Source organism: Cololabis saira, chromosome 5, assembly GCF_033807715.1.
Source record: "Cololabis saira isolate AMF1-May2022 chromosome 5, fColSai1.1, whole genome shotgun sequence".
In the NCBI taxonomy this organism is placed as follows: Eukaryota; Metazoa; Chordata; class Actinopteri; order Beloniformes; family Belonidae; genus Cololabis; species Cololabis saira.
This window is the reverse complement of record NC_084591.1, coordinates 14,603,471-14,620,610: the sequence shown is the minus strand read 5'-3', so window position 1 is coordinate 14,620,610 and position 17,140 is coordinate 14,603,471. Positions and strand designations below refer to the sequence as shown.

General features: G+C 40.0%; 1 protein-coding gene across 2 annotated transcripts in view; it reads left to right on the top strand.

The window, feature by feature from the left end:
• Positions 1 to 17,140, top strand: part of LOC133443776 (cyclin-dependent kinase 17-like) — a 58,398-nt gene continuing 41,258 nt past the window's right edge. For both annotated transcript variants that reach the window (XM_061720992.1, XM_061720993.1), the window contains exon 1: positions 1 to 284. The gene's annotated coding sequence lies outside the window, so the exon portion shown is untranslated. The remainder of the gene's footprint in view (positions 285 to 17,140) is intronic.

Genomic DNA, 17,140 nt, shown 5'->3' with positions numbered 1-17,140 from the left:
CCGAGGGAGCGCAGATCAACCAGTAGTCCTCTCGGTCCCGTCACTGCCATGGTCTCATCTTCACAAAAACACCACGGCTGGGCTCTTCCGTCGGGACATAAACTTTAAATCCTACAAGAAAGGAGCCATGCCGGTCTAAAGCGACAGTGAAAGTATCGGCCACAAAGAAGAAGCAATTGGTCCTTTTCTTTTTGTATTTCTAAAAGGAGGGGAAAGACGGCATCCGGCCTGAGGAGAAGCTCCGAGGTCGGGGACTCCGGTCGGAGCGGCGCTACTCGCTTCTGGTGAGAGCCTGGTTGTCGTTTTTTTCTGTGCTTTTTATTTTGTTTATTTAGCAGCAATAGAAACAGTTAAAGTGTCAAGTAGTTTTACAGTCCCCGAGAGCTGTCAGTGAGTCTTATGCGGCGGGGTTTGGATGCAGATCCGGAGGCTCGGGTTGCTGCCCCGCGTGTGTCGCGTTGCATCGCTACTACCACAACACTTGAGAGAGATATCCTGCATATCTGCTCCCGCATTTCCCCCCAGTCTCCTCAGGTCCCCTCACAAGTGTCTGCTCGAGAGGCCAGGACGGCAGCCTGCATGGGAGAAAGAAAGACCCCCGCGTTTCCACGAATCTCAGCTGCTTTCTGTGAATTTCTGAGCTGAAGTTTTTCTTCCTGCAGGGAATTGACCCGAGTGGATTTAGCAGGATGTCCAAGAGGAAAGCATCATTGTTCTGATGCGGATGTTTATTTCTTAATGAGGACCCCCCCCTCCCCAGGAGCTTATGTAGTTACACATTCATTGTTCTGATATTCAATCAATCAATCAATCAATCAATCAAACGTTCTTTTGTGATATGCTTTTTCTTACAGCTTGTGCTTTACAGGTTTAAAACAGAAACATTTATTTAAAATTAAGGCAAGGCAAGGCAAGGCAAATTTATTTATATAGCACAATTCAACACAAGGTAATTCAAAGTGCTTTACATTGACATTAAAAGCGGCAAGACATAATAACAAATAGGTAAGAATAAGAAAAGAAGTAAAATAATAAAAAGCACAAGCTGTTAAAAAAATAAATAAATAAATAAGGGCAGTAGAATACAGCAGTGAATTTAAGATTACGCTTCAGTAAACAGTAATGTTTTCAGCCCTGATTTAAAGGAGCTGACAGTTGGAGCAGACCTCAGGTCTACAGGAAGTTTGTTCCACCGGTGAGGAGCAGAATAACTGAACGCTGCCTCACCTTGCTTGGTTCTGGTTCTTGGGAACCACAACAAACCAGATCCAGAAGACCTAAGGGGTCTGGGAGCTTAATAGGGAACTAACGGATCAACCATGTGTTTTGGTCCAAGACCATTCAGGTCTTTGTAGACCAGCAGGAAGATTTTAAACTCTATCCTTTGACTCACTGGAAGCCAGTGTAGCGATTTCATGACCGGTGTAATGTGGTTCAGTTTCCTGGTGTTTGGAAGGACTCTGGCGGCAGCGTTCTGGATCAGCTGCAGCTGATTAATTAAGGAAAAAAAACCTTCCTACTTTTACCACCAAAGACACATTCAGATAGGTGCAATTTACATGCATAAATACACATCATATACACACCTAGACAAGGTTCAAGGTTTACTTTATTAATCTCCCGCGGGAGAAATTGGTCTCGGAGTAAAAGCCACAATGCTGCAGTACAGACAGACACAGGCGACACATTAAAAACATCAACAACAACACCTTCAACATTATCGGAGGCATGTGCAAACACTTGCAATAGCGCTGTGCAAAACAGTACATTTTTGCAAATTGTTAAAAATGATGCTGAGTCTTTTTAACCTTCATGATAGCAGCAGCAGTTGTTAACCAATCCACGTGGGCCGACACTTACCTATAAGTTCAAGAAATGGAGCAGAAATGGAGCTTAGGCTTTGAGAAAAAACAATGAAGATGATCAATTAAAGCACATAACCGGGAGTCAGAGGACTGTCATTTAATTTGTGCTGTATTTTGGACATATAGCATCTCTGACAATAAAGCTTGAAACCAAAACATAAGTAAGTAATCAATTAAATAAACATGTATATGACAAACGTAGACTATTAATCTGTCTATTTAAAAAAAGGACAATTAGTTAAATAAATAGAGATTCAAAATAAGTAATAAAAGTGATAATAAAATAGAACTCAAACTCTAAATATTGTTAACGCTATTTTCACACAGTATATTTTAGAAACAACACTAATCACTGTTTTGTTGCATGGCAGGGCAGCGCGTGGCTTGGTGTTGAATCACAGCAAGAAGGTTCACGGATGGATGGATGATTGCATATTTGTAGTTGAAATGCACTCAGCCCTCAGTTTTTAGGTTGCTGGAGCAACAGAGGAAAGAAACAATGCTATTAATCTGACTTTGGCCAAGTAAAAGTAATTCAGTCTAAATTGAAATGTTCCTAAATGTGTTGGTTTCATTTAAACTGTCTTTGGGGGGCTTTACTGCACGACCCGTAACTTTGAGAGGGGTTTTTTCTAGCGTAATGTTTGGATTTGATTCAAATAATTTGTACATTATGAGAGATGAATAATATGGTTCACTTCAGCACCAAAAACTAACTGACAGTGAAGGTTAGTTAGCGGCACTGCAACATGCTTCACTGCTATGCTCCCAACAAACTTAATGTTTACCAAGCAAGCTGATCATTTGCAAGTGTTAGTTTTTTGTTTAACAACAAATAATGTAAAAAAAAAAAAAACTAACAATAAACAAAACAACCTGCATGTCGAAAAGTCAATTCATTTAGCAGATTATTATTTCCGGTTTATTTTAACATAAGATGATGATTGAATGTAGTTATTGTACTTATAGACTCAAAGCAGCAGAAAGGAACTTTTGTCATTTTTAGCTCAGATTCCTTTTATTTTGGTCTGGTCTCTTCCTCAGTCACATTTCCTCTTCTGTAATCACTTTCTTGAGTCTTAGTCACCTTTGTCATCATATCTGTAGCTCTGTGAGCTATTTTCATTGTTGTTGATGTGTGACATAGTATCGTAAACCGATCCGTGGAAGGCCTCAAGTGCTAAATGATGCTTCCAAAAAGCAAGCAAATATTCTTTTAAATGAAATTGAGACTGATATCTTAATTTAAACTAAAGTCGTTTGTGCTGCACCAATTCTGGTGTTTGTTAAATTAAAGTTTACCTCCAACTGTGACCATGTTTGGTCAGTATATGTTCATAATGAGACCTTCGGCTCAGGGCCAGAATCAAGTAGTGTTTGTATTTTACTTCACGTCCATCAGTTTTTCCTTCACAGTTCTGTCATTAAAATGAATCCTCTGTAGTAGCCAAAGCTTAGCTCCAAACGATGAGCTCTGTGACCATGTTTTCATAGCTAGAATTCCTAATATGAAAACATCTTGCCCCGGTGACATCTTTCCACTTCTTCGCTTTCCTGTGGTTGAATGAGAGACTTGTGAAAGTGCATTCTCTCACTTCCTGTGAGCACGTTTCACTTTGACAACCACAAGTGGCTCAGCTTCCTTGCAAGATGTGTATCACTGGGCGCCCTTTGTGGCCGGTGCCGCTGGGTTCGGAGCCTCCAGGAAGGCGAGGAGTGCTTGGTATGCTCCTATGGGGTCGTTCCCTTGGAGAAGGACTTGGGGAGAGGGTGCTGGCCGGGTAACCTAACCCACAGAGAAACAGCTGTAGCTACGCCGTGCTGATCCTCCCCAGTGCCAGTGCCGATCAGATGATGGGCCAGTATGCGAGTGGGCGTGTGGGCATTCACGCGAGGGGACTACATGGACACATGATGTGGAGACAGCCTTTGGGATTTCAGTCTTTCCCGTAGGCATGGGACGATATGAAAATTTCATATCACGATATTAGTGGAAAAAAATATCACGATTACGATATTATCACGATATTAGCGTGTCGCTTATAAAATTCTTAAAATGCAAGGAAAAACACTAACCGTGGATCCACTGGTTCCTTCAGAACATTTATTCTCAAATCATTCTCAACACAGTGACACTTGAGGTAGAGAACAAATAGTGTACTGTAAATGTTATGCATTACAAAGTGTAAACTATAGTACCGGTACTTATTTGAACTTTCTTTTTTTGTAAGAAAATACTTCCCTGAGAGTCGAAAGAAATAAGTGACAAATAGAAATAAAGTGACAAAGTAGAGCCAAATGCACACTGATTGTATTACTCTCTGAAACTTTAACAGTGGCTGGCTGCCTGCTACTTAGTACGGCTCTCTGGAAAAATAATAAAATAAAGGCACTGCTCTGTAGTATACAAAACAAAAGCTGCATGGCCAACACAAAGATTGAGTGAAAATAAAGTGCCACAGTAGTCAAATGCACACGGATTGTACTACTCTCTGAAAAAATATGAAATAAATAATAATAATAAACAATATTAATAAAATATATGAAAAAAATAACACTGGCTTCTACCTGGCTGGTAGCCTTGTGTGACCAAAAAAAAAAACCCCACGATAACGTTATCGCGGCCGTTTTTTATCGCGATATACGATAATATCGTATATCGCCCCATGCCTACTTTCCCGTGGGTTTCTGTGTTTCACTCATGTTTGGACCAACAGTTTTTACGATGATAGTCTCCGTGATGTTGAGGTCAGGAGGTGTTTTAAGGTGAGGTTAGTGTAAGCCTTCGGCAGCGAATGCAAGCCAATGTCACGTCCCCTGAAGTCTCGGGAGCGCGACTGCGAGTGAGCTCATGTAGAAGCTTCAGGGCATGACAGCTGGCTGAAGGTTAATGTGTCACTGCTCTCTGGGGAGCAGCTGCTTATTTGCAGGCACCACTCCTGTCTATAGATAGCCGTGAATACAAACTCTTCCTCTTTTCCCTGCTGCATTAACTCCGGCATGCAGCTCGGCTCTCTTACATGCAGTTGCCCCGCAAGACAAATGCTGCTGCTTGCAAGTTTGGCTGCCTCCACTCCCTGATTCTTTCTCCGTCTGATTTTTCAAGTGTCTGTTGCTACTACAGGCCCCCCCGTCCAGCCTGGGGCACTTGGCTCAGAACCTGTGTGACTTCTACAGCAAACACCTCACTCTGCATGTCTGTATTGTCATCTGTCGCTTTAATGTCAAAGACAGGTGAGCGACATCAATGCCCCCCCCAGCACTCATGGCAGGATTTGCAGTTCTGTCTGAACACTTGTCTGATCTTTATTTGGAGGCAGAGACTCATACATACGCACACACTGACACACACACATTCATTGAAATCTGTTCTGTTCCAGCCCTCAAAGCTGCACATATTTGAAATGCATTAGTGTCGTGAGCTAATTAAGTGCTCTCTGGTTTAGTCAAAAGCCGTGCTGGGTCTTTGTTTTTTCGGTTGTTTTTCTCCACTTGGCCAAATCACTTAATTAATTAGGTGGTTAAAGAAACTGTTTAATCCCCTGTTTGCTTAACCAGATCAGAAAGTACAGCATTGTTCAACAGCTGAAGATTGTTTGTCAAGCTATCGTTGTAAACAAGTTTGCCACTGCTAGTTATGAGAAGGAGACCTGTCTCTGAAGAATTGTATCATTTATTTATTTCCTATATTACCTGATACTCCCTTCAGATGCTGATAGCAAACCATCAATCAAAAGCTTTCACATCAAAACAAAACATATGAACCAGCGACATGGATGTAAAACGCTATCCAGTGACTGAGTGACCCAGCAAACTCACAGGAACATCGGCTCGTCTGCCAAACTCTATTTCTTCAGTGAACAGGCATTAGCCAATCATGTGCTTTGGAGGCGTGGTTTTGCAGGCAGGTTTGAATTAAGGGGTTGTACTAGTTTGTTTTCAAAAATTTGCTGACTTTTACAACGTCTCTCACTGAGTGTGTACAAAAATACACACGTATGTATGTGTGTATGTATGTATGTATGTATGTATGTATGTATGTATGTATGTATGTATGTATGTATGTATGTATGTATATATATATATATATATATATATATATATATATATATATATATATATATATATATATATATATATATATATATATATATATATATATATATATATACAGGACTGTCTCAGAAAATTAGAATATTGTGGTAAAGTTCTTTATTTTCTGTAATGCAATTTAAAAAAAAAAAAAAAAAAAAAAAAAAAAAAAAAAAAAATGTCATCCATTCTGGATTCATTACAAATCAACTGAAATATTGCAAGCCTTTTATTATTTTAATATTGCTGATTATGGCTTACAGTTTAAGATTAAGATTCCCAGAATATTCTAATTTTTTTAGATAGGATATTTGAGTTTTCTTAAACTGTAAGTCATGATCAGCAATATTAAAATAATAAAAGGCTTGCAATATTTCAGTTGATTTGTAATGAATCCAGAATGTATGACATTTTTGTTATTGTAATTGCATTACAGAAAATCACAATATTCTAATTTTCTGAGACAGTCCTGTGTATGTGTATGTGTGTGTGTATATATAATGTATATGACAAACGAGCTGCCATCCCACATCCGCGTTTAAGTGTATCTTCTAGATATGTAAATGTAAAAAATAACAGGTGACATGCTAAATTGGGCTAATAAATATGATAAAGGATACTTAGTTACATTGAAAACGCATATTTTCATAGTTTGTTTGCAGGTAGTTGTCTTAACAGTAATATAATATTTGGTGTCTGTGTCAATCAACCCATCAAACTTTATTTATAAAGCACTTTTCATACATTATATGTAGCACAAAGTGCTTTACATGTTTAAAAACACACATATCTACAACATGACACACTGTCCTCTTGTCCAATTCTTCTCGGTTGAAGTGTTGGCTGCGTATCAAATCCCTCTCTTTTCTTCCGTTACTCTCCGTTTTTGGGAAACCTTCACAATGAAAAGACACTGGAGACGTGGGAGAGTCCCCAGAGAGACATGTTTACAAAGGAGGTCAAGTTTATTTTCTTCTTTCAAATTTCTTAACTTTTCTTTAATCTACTGTTCATCGGGACATTATCCCAGTGGAGGCATATTTATTCTGATCCAACAAAAACATTTTATTGATGAAAGTAGATGATATGAAACATGAGAAAAAATTAGCTTTAGTTAGACGTGGATACGATGTTGACTCGCCTCCTGTGTATAATACTCTGGTCTAGGGCTGTTCGATTAATCGATTTTAAATCGTAATCGCGATTATGTAATTAGAACGATGTTAAAACGTGAAACTCGTAAAATCGATTTTTCACTTTTTTTTTTTTTTTTTTTTTTTTTTTTTTTTTTTTTATACCTTGTCTGCACACATATTAATGATTGATACCATACTAATGATTGATGGAAATACCTCTCAATACCTGCGACAAGTGCCCCATCGGAGAGGCTCTTTAGTGTAGGAGGCGGCGTTGTAACATGACACCGGGCATCCCTCAAGCCAGATGCGGTAGACCGGCTCGTGTTCCTTGCAAAAAACTTGCAAATGTGAATAGCAAATGTAATGACTGACATTACACACCTCTACCTCCTTCATTTTTATTTAGCATGCAAAGACCCAGTTTAGTTTAATTAGAAAATGTCTTGTTTTATTTAATTGGAAATATAACTTACTGTATGTTTGCAAGTGCTGATTTGCTGATTTTTTTTTCAGAGATAAAACTTTATATTTTATTATATTTTTTAAAACTTTTTTTCAACTTATTTTACAGAGTTTTGCACTTTATTCATTCATTTTTGGTTTAATAAGAGCAAAGTTTGCACTTAAAGCCCAATGGGGCAAATGTTCAATAAAAAAACAGCATATTTGAAATCATTTCTTTCCCTTTTGTCTATTTACAAAATAATCGTAATCGTAATCGAAAACCGGATTTTGAGAGAAAAAAATCGAGATTTTATTTTTGGGCAAAATCGAACAGCCCTACTCTGGTCAAACTGTTACTAGGTTTATTTTTACAACAGCATTCATAATTTCAGCTGTAATCTCCATCTGTGTTACAGAATGTATGATTTATAAAGTTTAGTAAAGTTAGATTTACTTTCATGACATAAAATCCATAGCTGGCTAAACGTAAGTGAGTCTGACTTAATAGCTGGGCATGATTTGGCTGGTGGACAGATTATTACAGGGAAGTAACGACTAAATACACCTAATAGGACAAGAGAACAATGCCCCGTCACCCGTAGAAGCTGCTGTGTGGGTTGGCTGAGTTATTGATCGGTCCAAGATGGCGGCGGCGTTTCTCGTGCTCCAGTAGTCAATGTGGCGTCTATTCTTTATCATTTGTATGGTGATGACTAGAGATGTTTTGATACCATTTTTTCCCCCCTTTGCGACACCTGGACTTTGGGTATCGGCTGATGCTGACGACTGCAGCAAAAGAAAAAGGGATTTATGTTCTGACATTTGAACAAATGTCAGTCGTAAAGCTGATCGACTGCACGTCTATTAGTTGACATGATATACGTCTTCAGTCAGATTCATTCTGTTTGGAGAGAGCAGTTAAGACATGTTTTTAAGGGTTCCAGATGTTTAGCTCTTCAGTGAAATCCAATATTTTCCACGACTGACAGGTGGTGGTCACAAAGACGATGAATTCTACCGTTAGGTCTGACATTGCTCAGGGCTTCTGGCTTTCTTTGGGGAATTTCTCTCATTTCTACAACAAACTGTCGGCTTGGCTGCTGCCGTACGTTCCTCTTTCCCTTTGACTTGCTAAACTTGTGGTTTTTCACATGCTGACTGGTTTGTTGTTTTCAGTGAGCTTGCTTGTGTCATGCGTGCCATCTCCGGAAACCGCGGCCTCGTATAATGAGCACGTTGCCGTTTTCCTGGTGGGATTTTTTTAGGCCTAAAATAACGCCATATTTCTAACATAATGCTAGATCGTTCCTTAACTCGGTCCAACAGCTACTGTGTCACTGTTCCTCCACCTGAGACTCAAAACAGGAATTTGCAAGGCCGTGTTTCATAACTTCCTGTGCTGGCCTTTAGAGCAACACGGAACAACCAGGGCTCTGTGTATGATTATATCGGGTGGTACACAGGCATTTAGATACTCAAGAATATGGACACTCTACTTTTCTGCAGTATTTCTGATACTAGTATTGGTATGAGAACAACTCTAGGGAGGATGCAGTTTAACTTTAGCTAGATTCTTTTTATAGATGTCTCAATCAGAGACACTGGTGTCTGATCTTTGTTATTGGGGTTCCTCTGCTTGACTGCTTTCATACACGGGATCCTGATGTGTCTCAAATGTGTTTGGCTGCATTTCTGGACTTGTTGTCCTTTGGAAATGTTAGTTATCCCTCGGGTTCATCATAGCTTGAGTTCTGTGTTGCATTCGTGAACCTGGTGGCAACAGCAGAAGACATTGCTCGTTATGTTTCAGCCAGTGCGGTTACATGCACATCTTAATCAAGCTATTGGCAACAATCTAGCTAAGGAACTGGAGTTTCCGAGAAATCCAAGTACACATATACAGTACAGACACACTTCCCCATTTGTTTGAATGAGAAGGTGTGTCCAAACTTTTGGTCTGTGCTGCACGTGAGAAGACAATCGATTATTGAATGAGGTGCATTTGACTCAGCGATGCTATGTTGCGCACTTTTGCGTTTGTTCCGGCTCGTTCTTTGTTGTTCATCTTCTGTGTTGATATTCTGGTTTTTGCAGTTTCGTCACTTCCCAAAGGGGGGGGGGGGGTCCCGGGGCAGTCGCTAGCTCGGCTAAGCATAGGTTGCTAAATATGCCGAAATAACTTTAATTAGGACACATTATCTGGCGCTAATATCTCGATCTCAAGAGCTTCAGTTCTGTTAGACTACAGCTCGGCTAAGATGTGTACATGGCTTTTAAAAATTCAATATCGGTCGGATTAAGGCAACAATTCGATTTTCTGTTAGTGCATGTAAACATGTGTTGTAAGTGTTTTAAAGTACTTGTTTTGAAGCTAATGTTGAAGGAAGATTTGACAAGATGATTGGAAATGACCATCCAAGGGTAAATTTCTCTACTTGTATACATTTTTCTGAATATTAAAATGTTCTTATTAAATCAAAATTAACTGGTTAAAAAAGTGATAAATTAATATTTAAAGCAGGCAGGTGAAAACAAGGCAGCACCTTGACGAGTTTCACTTGAACACAACAGCTCTTCATTTGCAGGACGCTGGAAATGACCACAAAGACTTGTAAAAGCTGTTTGCGTTTGCGCTTTGATATGGAGACTGATGTTCTGATAACGGCCTCCTGCCATCTGCCCATGGCTAGATAAGGCCCGGCCTTATTTTCTCTCTCTCTTTTAATAGCCATAAAGGAGCTGCTGCCACGGCGAGGATGAGTGTGAAGCAGCAGGGAAGGGAAGGCTAATTGTTGCCCTCTCTGATGCTAATGGTCGGCTCACAAGGGGGGACAGGTGATTTGAATCAGCTTCAGATCAGATTTGAACACACCTTGGTGCTTATCTCCCAAACAGAAAGCTGTAATAATAATGCTGCCTGTTATCAAGAAAGATTAAAGGCATAGCCATCTTTAAATGTAGTGACAAAAACAGCTAGCAAGATCCTGAGTTGGTTCCACTTCATGTTTCTTCATGGATTTTGATCGGTCTGAATTGACACAAGCCGGTCGCCTGTCAGATGAAAAGGCTTCACCTGTGTGTCCTGCTGCGAACCCAGCTGGAAGGATGAAGCTTAACTGTCACAACTCATGCTGGCCTTTCATCCTGTCCACTGAACGTCATAATGTGAAACTACTGAAGTTGTACAGCCCCGAGTCAGAAAACGTTGGGATAGTTTAAAGAAATCCAACCAAAACTTCCCTTCAATAACTCTTAAATTCACTTGGAGTTTTGTTTCACTGCAGACAAAGTAAAGCTCCATGTTCTTTCTTGTCACTTTAATCAATTAACATTGCGGTTATGTCTCGTAACATATTGAACAAATTGAATTGAAACAGGAACAGTTTAGAAACATTATTTGAAACTAGTGGTGGCATCAGGCGATTGTCGTCATGATTTGGTACAAAAGTGGCATCTATGAAAGCCTGAATCTTTGAGGAGTAAAATGGGTAAAGGTTCTGCACTTTATCAACAAATGTGTCGGAAAACGTCATTTATTGATTGATTCCAGACATGTCAAAACCATTGTATTGGGCATAACGTTAACACTAGTATTAATCTATGTATCTATATTTAGATATACACATACAAACCTGCATATACACACATTTTGAACACAAAGAACCTGTAAATAAATCTATATGAATAAACAAATCTGTTCTAAATGAATGTATACAAAATAAATACATCTATAAAATAAAATCTATACCCAATATACACACACCTATCTATAGATACCCATCTATATACACGCACAGACATAACAACACACATAACACATTGATCCTGTTCAACATGTCTGAAAAGAGGTAGGAAGAAGTGAAACTTATTTGATCCGACCCTTTCTCCAATTTTCCATAATTACATTTTACATTCATCTGGTTTTCCGAGTCTTATGAATTTATAAAAAAAAAAAAAAAAAACATACATACATATAAGGTAATGCAGAAAGTAATCTAATATGATTTTAATGGAAAAGTTTAGAGCTGTGAATTTACATCCAGATAAACATTTACACCCTCATACTTGCATTCCACCATGCTGCTTATACGTACAATTTCATTTACAGCGTTAGAGACACTTATTCAGGTTCACCTCAGATTATCATCTCTGTGCTTGTTGAAAGTAATCAGTCTGAGCCTTTTCTTAAACAAACCCGTGCTTGGACGTTGCTTCGGTTCTTGGCTGAGTGCATGAGACTGAAGTGCACATTCTCTTCATGCTTGTTCGAACACTCCTGGTTTCCAAACAATGCTCCTCAAAGAAGGATTTCAAGGGATTAGAATAGTTTGCCTAGAGTGAATAAAATCATTAATTATTCCATGAAATCTGAATCTGGGAATGCCAGCGGACTAAACCTAAGCTGGACACTTGTGATTTCTGGTCCCTCAGACGGCCTTTGCATCAAGAACCATCCTTCATCAGTAACTGATATAACCACACAAACAAGGAAGTACTTTGGAAAGCCTTTTGTGAAGCCCTGAAACACAGAATCGCTTTAGAAATGCCACTTGAACTTTACAGAGCAATAAGAGACGGGATCAACGTCTCTGGGCTCGGAGGCATCTGGGGCAGATCATGACACAGTGGAAAAGTTTACTGAGATTCATTTAAGCAGATTTGAAGAAACGGGCAGGGTGCACCTTTGCTAATTTCACTTGTATTTTAACATATGAAGCCGGCAACTAAAATATTGTTGGTATTAATGAGGTATGACAAATTTGATCAATACCATTATCACACTTGCAGAATCATATGGTGCATTCCCAAAGATAAATGTGTTGGATGGTGAGAGGTGGTGAAATGATGTAATTGCAGAAGAGATTTGAGGGCAGATTGAGTAAAGCCATTAAATGGGTCAACCTGTAAAATATCTTCCTGCTCCAGCTTCTCTAGTCTGGCTCGTCTGGGTGTTGGTTGCATATATTCTGATCAATGTCTTTAAGCAATTTCCTTCTTCTTTTCTGGTTTTTAGCAGAAATGGCTTTTATTAAAGGACTCCTCTGCTGTATTTAAGGAAATACAAACAATCAGAAGATGTACTTTTGAGCTCAGAGAATAGTTATTTTCATGATCTGATACCATAACTTTACTCTTGATTGATGACTAATGCCTGAATTATGGTTCTGCGTCAAACCAACGCAGAGCACACGCGGTCACCGTGACGCCGTCGTGAATCCTTCGGACTTCTCCGTCACTCCATTTCGTCGCGGTGCAGTACCCCCCCTGACCGCTAATTCGCAATCTTTTCCTGAATGGTTTATCCGACTTTTTCCGGTCACAGTGAATCAAAGAGATAAGGACAACTATTGTGCAAAAAACCAAAACAAAAAAAATCACACATACACGAAGAAAAGAGCGCTGAAAGTTCACGACTGCTTCAACCCGGAAACCGGAAATGCGTTGCTTCAAAGCGAACCAATCACAGCCCCCTCGGTCTGCGTGTGGTCTGCGTCGCCTCGACGCGTAGTTACAATTTTCGGGAGGTGCGCGTCAGTGACGGCGTGTGGTCTGCGTCGACGCAAACCACACGCCGTAGGCAAGGCGTCGTTTTGACGCAGAACCATAACTCAAAAATAGTCAAAGTCAAAATCCCCTAATATGAGTGGCAGGAATGCAAGAGCAAGAAAAGCTGTATATTCACTAGTGATGGGCGGTATGGACTAAAAAATGTATCACGATAATTTCTGTCATTTATCCCGATAACGATAAAAAAAATTCCAATTCAACTCCACCTTTTTAACTATAAATCTATCTCGCTCTCAGATCTGCCATGTTTGTTACACAAAAACGTCATCTTCTTTCTTTCTTTCTTTCTTTCTTTCTTTCTTTCTTTCTTTCTTTCTTTCTTTCTTTCTTTCTTTCTTTCTTTCTTTCTTTCTTTCTTTCTTTCTTTCTTTCTTTCTTTCTTTCTTTCTTTCTTTCTTTCTTTCTTTCTTTCTTTCTTTCTTTCTTTCTTTCTTTCTTTCTTTCTTTCTTTCTTTCTTTCTTTCTTTCTTTCTTTCTTTCAGGCTCATTTCCTTCCTTCCTTCCTTCCTTCCTTCCTTCCTTCCTTCCTTCTTTTACTGTGGGGAATTTTTTTGACGGTTTATTGTGAACGGTAAAATATCACCCATTCCTAATATTCACACACCAGAGGAGCTGGAACAAGTGAACATTGATTTCCTGTGAAAAGGTTAATTTTCCTCCCACAAATTAATTTGTTGGATGTCACGGGGTCAACCTGAGCCACTGCACTTGGTCAGCCCCTCTTTGACTGTAGGCAGCGTGATGCTGCAGTGGGCGCTTACAGAGGAGCAGGCCTGTCATTCAAGCTGCTGTAACCATAGCAGCAGTGTTAATCAGCCAGCCTTGAATCTTATTGCCTGTGAGATCCGTGGTTGTGCGTCACTGGTTTGGCTTGATTTGGCTGAAATTTCCCTCTTTTCTCTCACACAAGAGCATCAGCGCTGACCTGTCTGTCGGCAGCTCTCAACGCTGCGAACACAGGTGACACGAGTGAAAAGTGTGATAACTGGGTGAAGAGGAACAATGTGAAAGTGAAAGCTCTGAAAAGATTTAAACAAAGAGGCATGTTTGATGACACACTTTTTCAGTGACCCCTCAGACAGATTTTACTGTTAAAGCTGTGACAAAGTGCGTGCTAGCCTGTTTGCCATGCTCGGCACCACGCAGCACCCCGCATCTCCTCAGAAAATCCCACTTTCTCTTTGCACAATGCTGCCTTTATGTAAGATCCTCATAATGGAGCCAGCTCCTTCACTCATGTCCTCATTGTCTTGGCCAGGTTGAGAAAAGGCTGCTCTTTAGAGAAATGAGGCTGAGCTCACCAGTGAATCATGCCAACTGTCACGCTTGTTCTCCGTCTAAATCTGCGAGGGAGGTTGCCGGGGAAGTGGGGGATAGGTGTTTTCTGGGGCCCCTGTTTCTCCTGAAAGGCAGTGACGTACAGCGGTTTACTGAACCCTGCTCGGGGGTCACGTAAAGGCTGTGACCTTGGTTTCCCTGCTCTCGGTGCGCCGGGGCCAGACGGCAGCCAACACGTGGCAGTTCATGTTACACGGCTGCAACGTTTGCGTGGACTGCTGCTCGACGTTTTTCTCATGAGCCTTTAACTAGCTTTCCTTTCGTTGTCGGCACAGTAAACTTTTCACAAGCAGCATATTTATCTATGCTGCATCAACTCACTAACTACCCATCTTTTTATGTCGATAGAAAAGTAAGATAAGTTGTAACTCAAAGGGAGACGTCATGGCTGAAATGGTGAAACTGCCGACCTAATCATAGGGGATATACACATGTGGGGGTGGGGTTTCCTGAAGGATATAGGATGGAGAGAATAGGAAAATCAGCAGGCATGTCGCCTCCTGCAGTGCCCTGCATTTGCAGCATGGAAAAAGCAGCAGGGGTTGCCGTGGCAACAAATCCCGAATCGGCTCAGTACTCTGACCCCTCCGTTCCACAACCCCCATCACCACCACCTCCTCCTCCTCCTCCTCCTTTGGCCGTTACCTTGCAGATCTGGAGCTCAGACCTCAGACCAGCCTGCTTACAGGAGCAGGGATAAAGCTCAGAACAGGGATCATGTCCAAAATCCAACACTTGATCCCGCAGGAGGAACGTGGGCCAGCGGATATGTGTGCACAAGAGACACCCATCCTCCTTGTCTTTATTTCTTCTCCAATTGCTGCGATTCTTATTTCTCTCCGAACTCTGAGAAAGTGATTTGCCTGTTAGACTCATAGTCACATCCTACTTATTTATGAGATTCCCTCCCTCTTGTCCCTATCGTACACACTCATAAATTACAAAGGGGATTTTAAACATGACAATAGAACTGAGCAGAGATCAAAAGCAAAAAACCAGCAGACAAAGGCCTGCCAGTTTATCCTGATTCGGCACCATATAATCCTGATTTAAGCTTATCTCAATGACTGTAAACACAACAGGAGGATTTTCATTGTCCAGAGGGAAAATCTGAATTGCAGTAAGGGTGAAACCGACAGCAGAGGAGGTTTCTTTTAAATGACCAAATCTTTATTTTGTGAAACCAGAAAGAAGTACATGTGACACTAACAGTGGTTGCTGGTAACCTTTCTCATTTATTTCATGTATTTGTGCTAATTGATTGCATCTAGGGCTGTTCGATTTTGCCCAAAAATAAAATCTCGATTTTTTTCTCTCAAAATCCGATTTTCGATTACGATTATTTTGTGAATTGACAAAAGGCAAAGAAATGATTTCAAATATGCTGTTTTTTTATTGAACATTTGCCCCATTGGGCTTTAAGTGCAAACTTTGCTCTTATTAAATGAATGAATAAAGTGCAAAACTCTGTAAAATAAGTTGAAAAAAAGTTTTAAAAAATATAATAAAAATAAAAAGTTTTATCTCTGAAAAAAAAATCTGCAAATCAGCACTTGCAAACATACAGTAAGTTATATTTCAAATTAAATAAAACAAGACATTTTCTAATTAAACTAAACTGGGTCTTTGCATGCTAAATAATAATGCAACCCATGAAGGAGGTAGAGGTGTGTAATGTCAGTCATTACATTTGCTATTCACATTTGCAAGTTTTTTGCAAGGAACACGAGCCGGTCTACCGCATCTGGCTTGAGGGATGCCCGGTGGCATGTTACAACGCCCCCTCCTACACTAAAGAGCCTCTCCGATGGGGCACTTGTCGCAGGTATTGAGAGGTATTTCCATCAATCATTAATATGGTATCAATCATTAATATGTGTGCAGACAAGGTAAAAAAAAAATAAAAAATTAAAAAATTAAAAAAAAAAAAGTGAAAAATCGATTTTACGATTTTCACGTTTTAACATCGTTCTAATTACATAATCGCGATTACGATTTAAAATCGATTAATCGAACAGCCCTAATTGCATCACTCTTCGTTCTAGCTCAATATTAAAAGTGAATTTCTACGGACATCTTCACCATGCTCCATAATACCTCCCATAAAAAAACATGTGCATCGATGCTGAACTTTTAAATGACGTGTATAATTTGAAACCATTCCTATGCTTTACATGCGTCACAGACTGTAGAGGAGGTAACGTAATGAGCCGTTGGGGACATGACGGCTTCTCGCCCTCCCTGGAGATGACGTGTCATAAGGTGCAAAGAATTGATGCGAAGCTGCGATGACAGCCGACTAGACGTTCCTCTCCCTCGTCTCTGCTCGTGATTTTGATTAGGAGCAGAGCTGGGGAGTAAGAATAAATGTAGTTAATCTTGTAAAAAACATCCACTCAGTGTGTCACTGTGAAGTAGCCCGGACAGCCTAAAACAGCCCAAGACATCTGCTGTCCCATGGAATCTTGATTCAGTAACGATTTAATGTGCAGCCTGTCTGGATGCTCTCACGGAGATGTTAATTGTGTTATGTTTTGCATTGAGGTCATTTTTAGTGATGTTTTAATTTTATTGCTCTCGAACGCAAATAAGAACAACAAAAAATGTGATTCATATCAGTAGGATGTAATTCAGTATAGCATGGGCTTTCATCGTGACCTCAGTTATGGAAATGTTATGACGGGATAATTGACC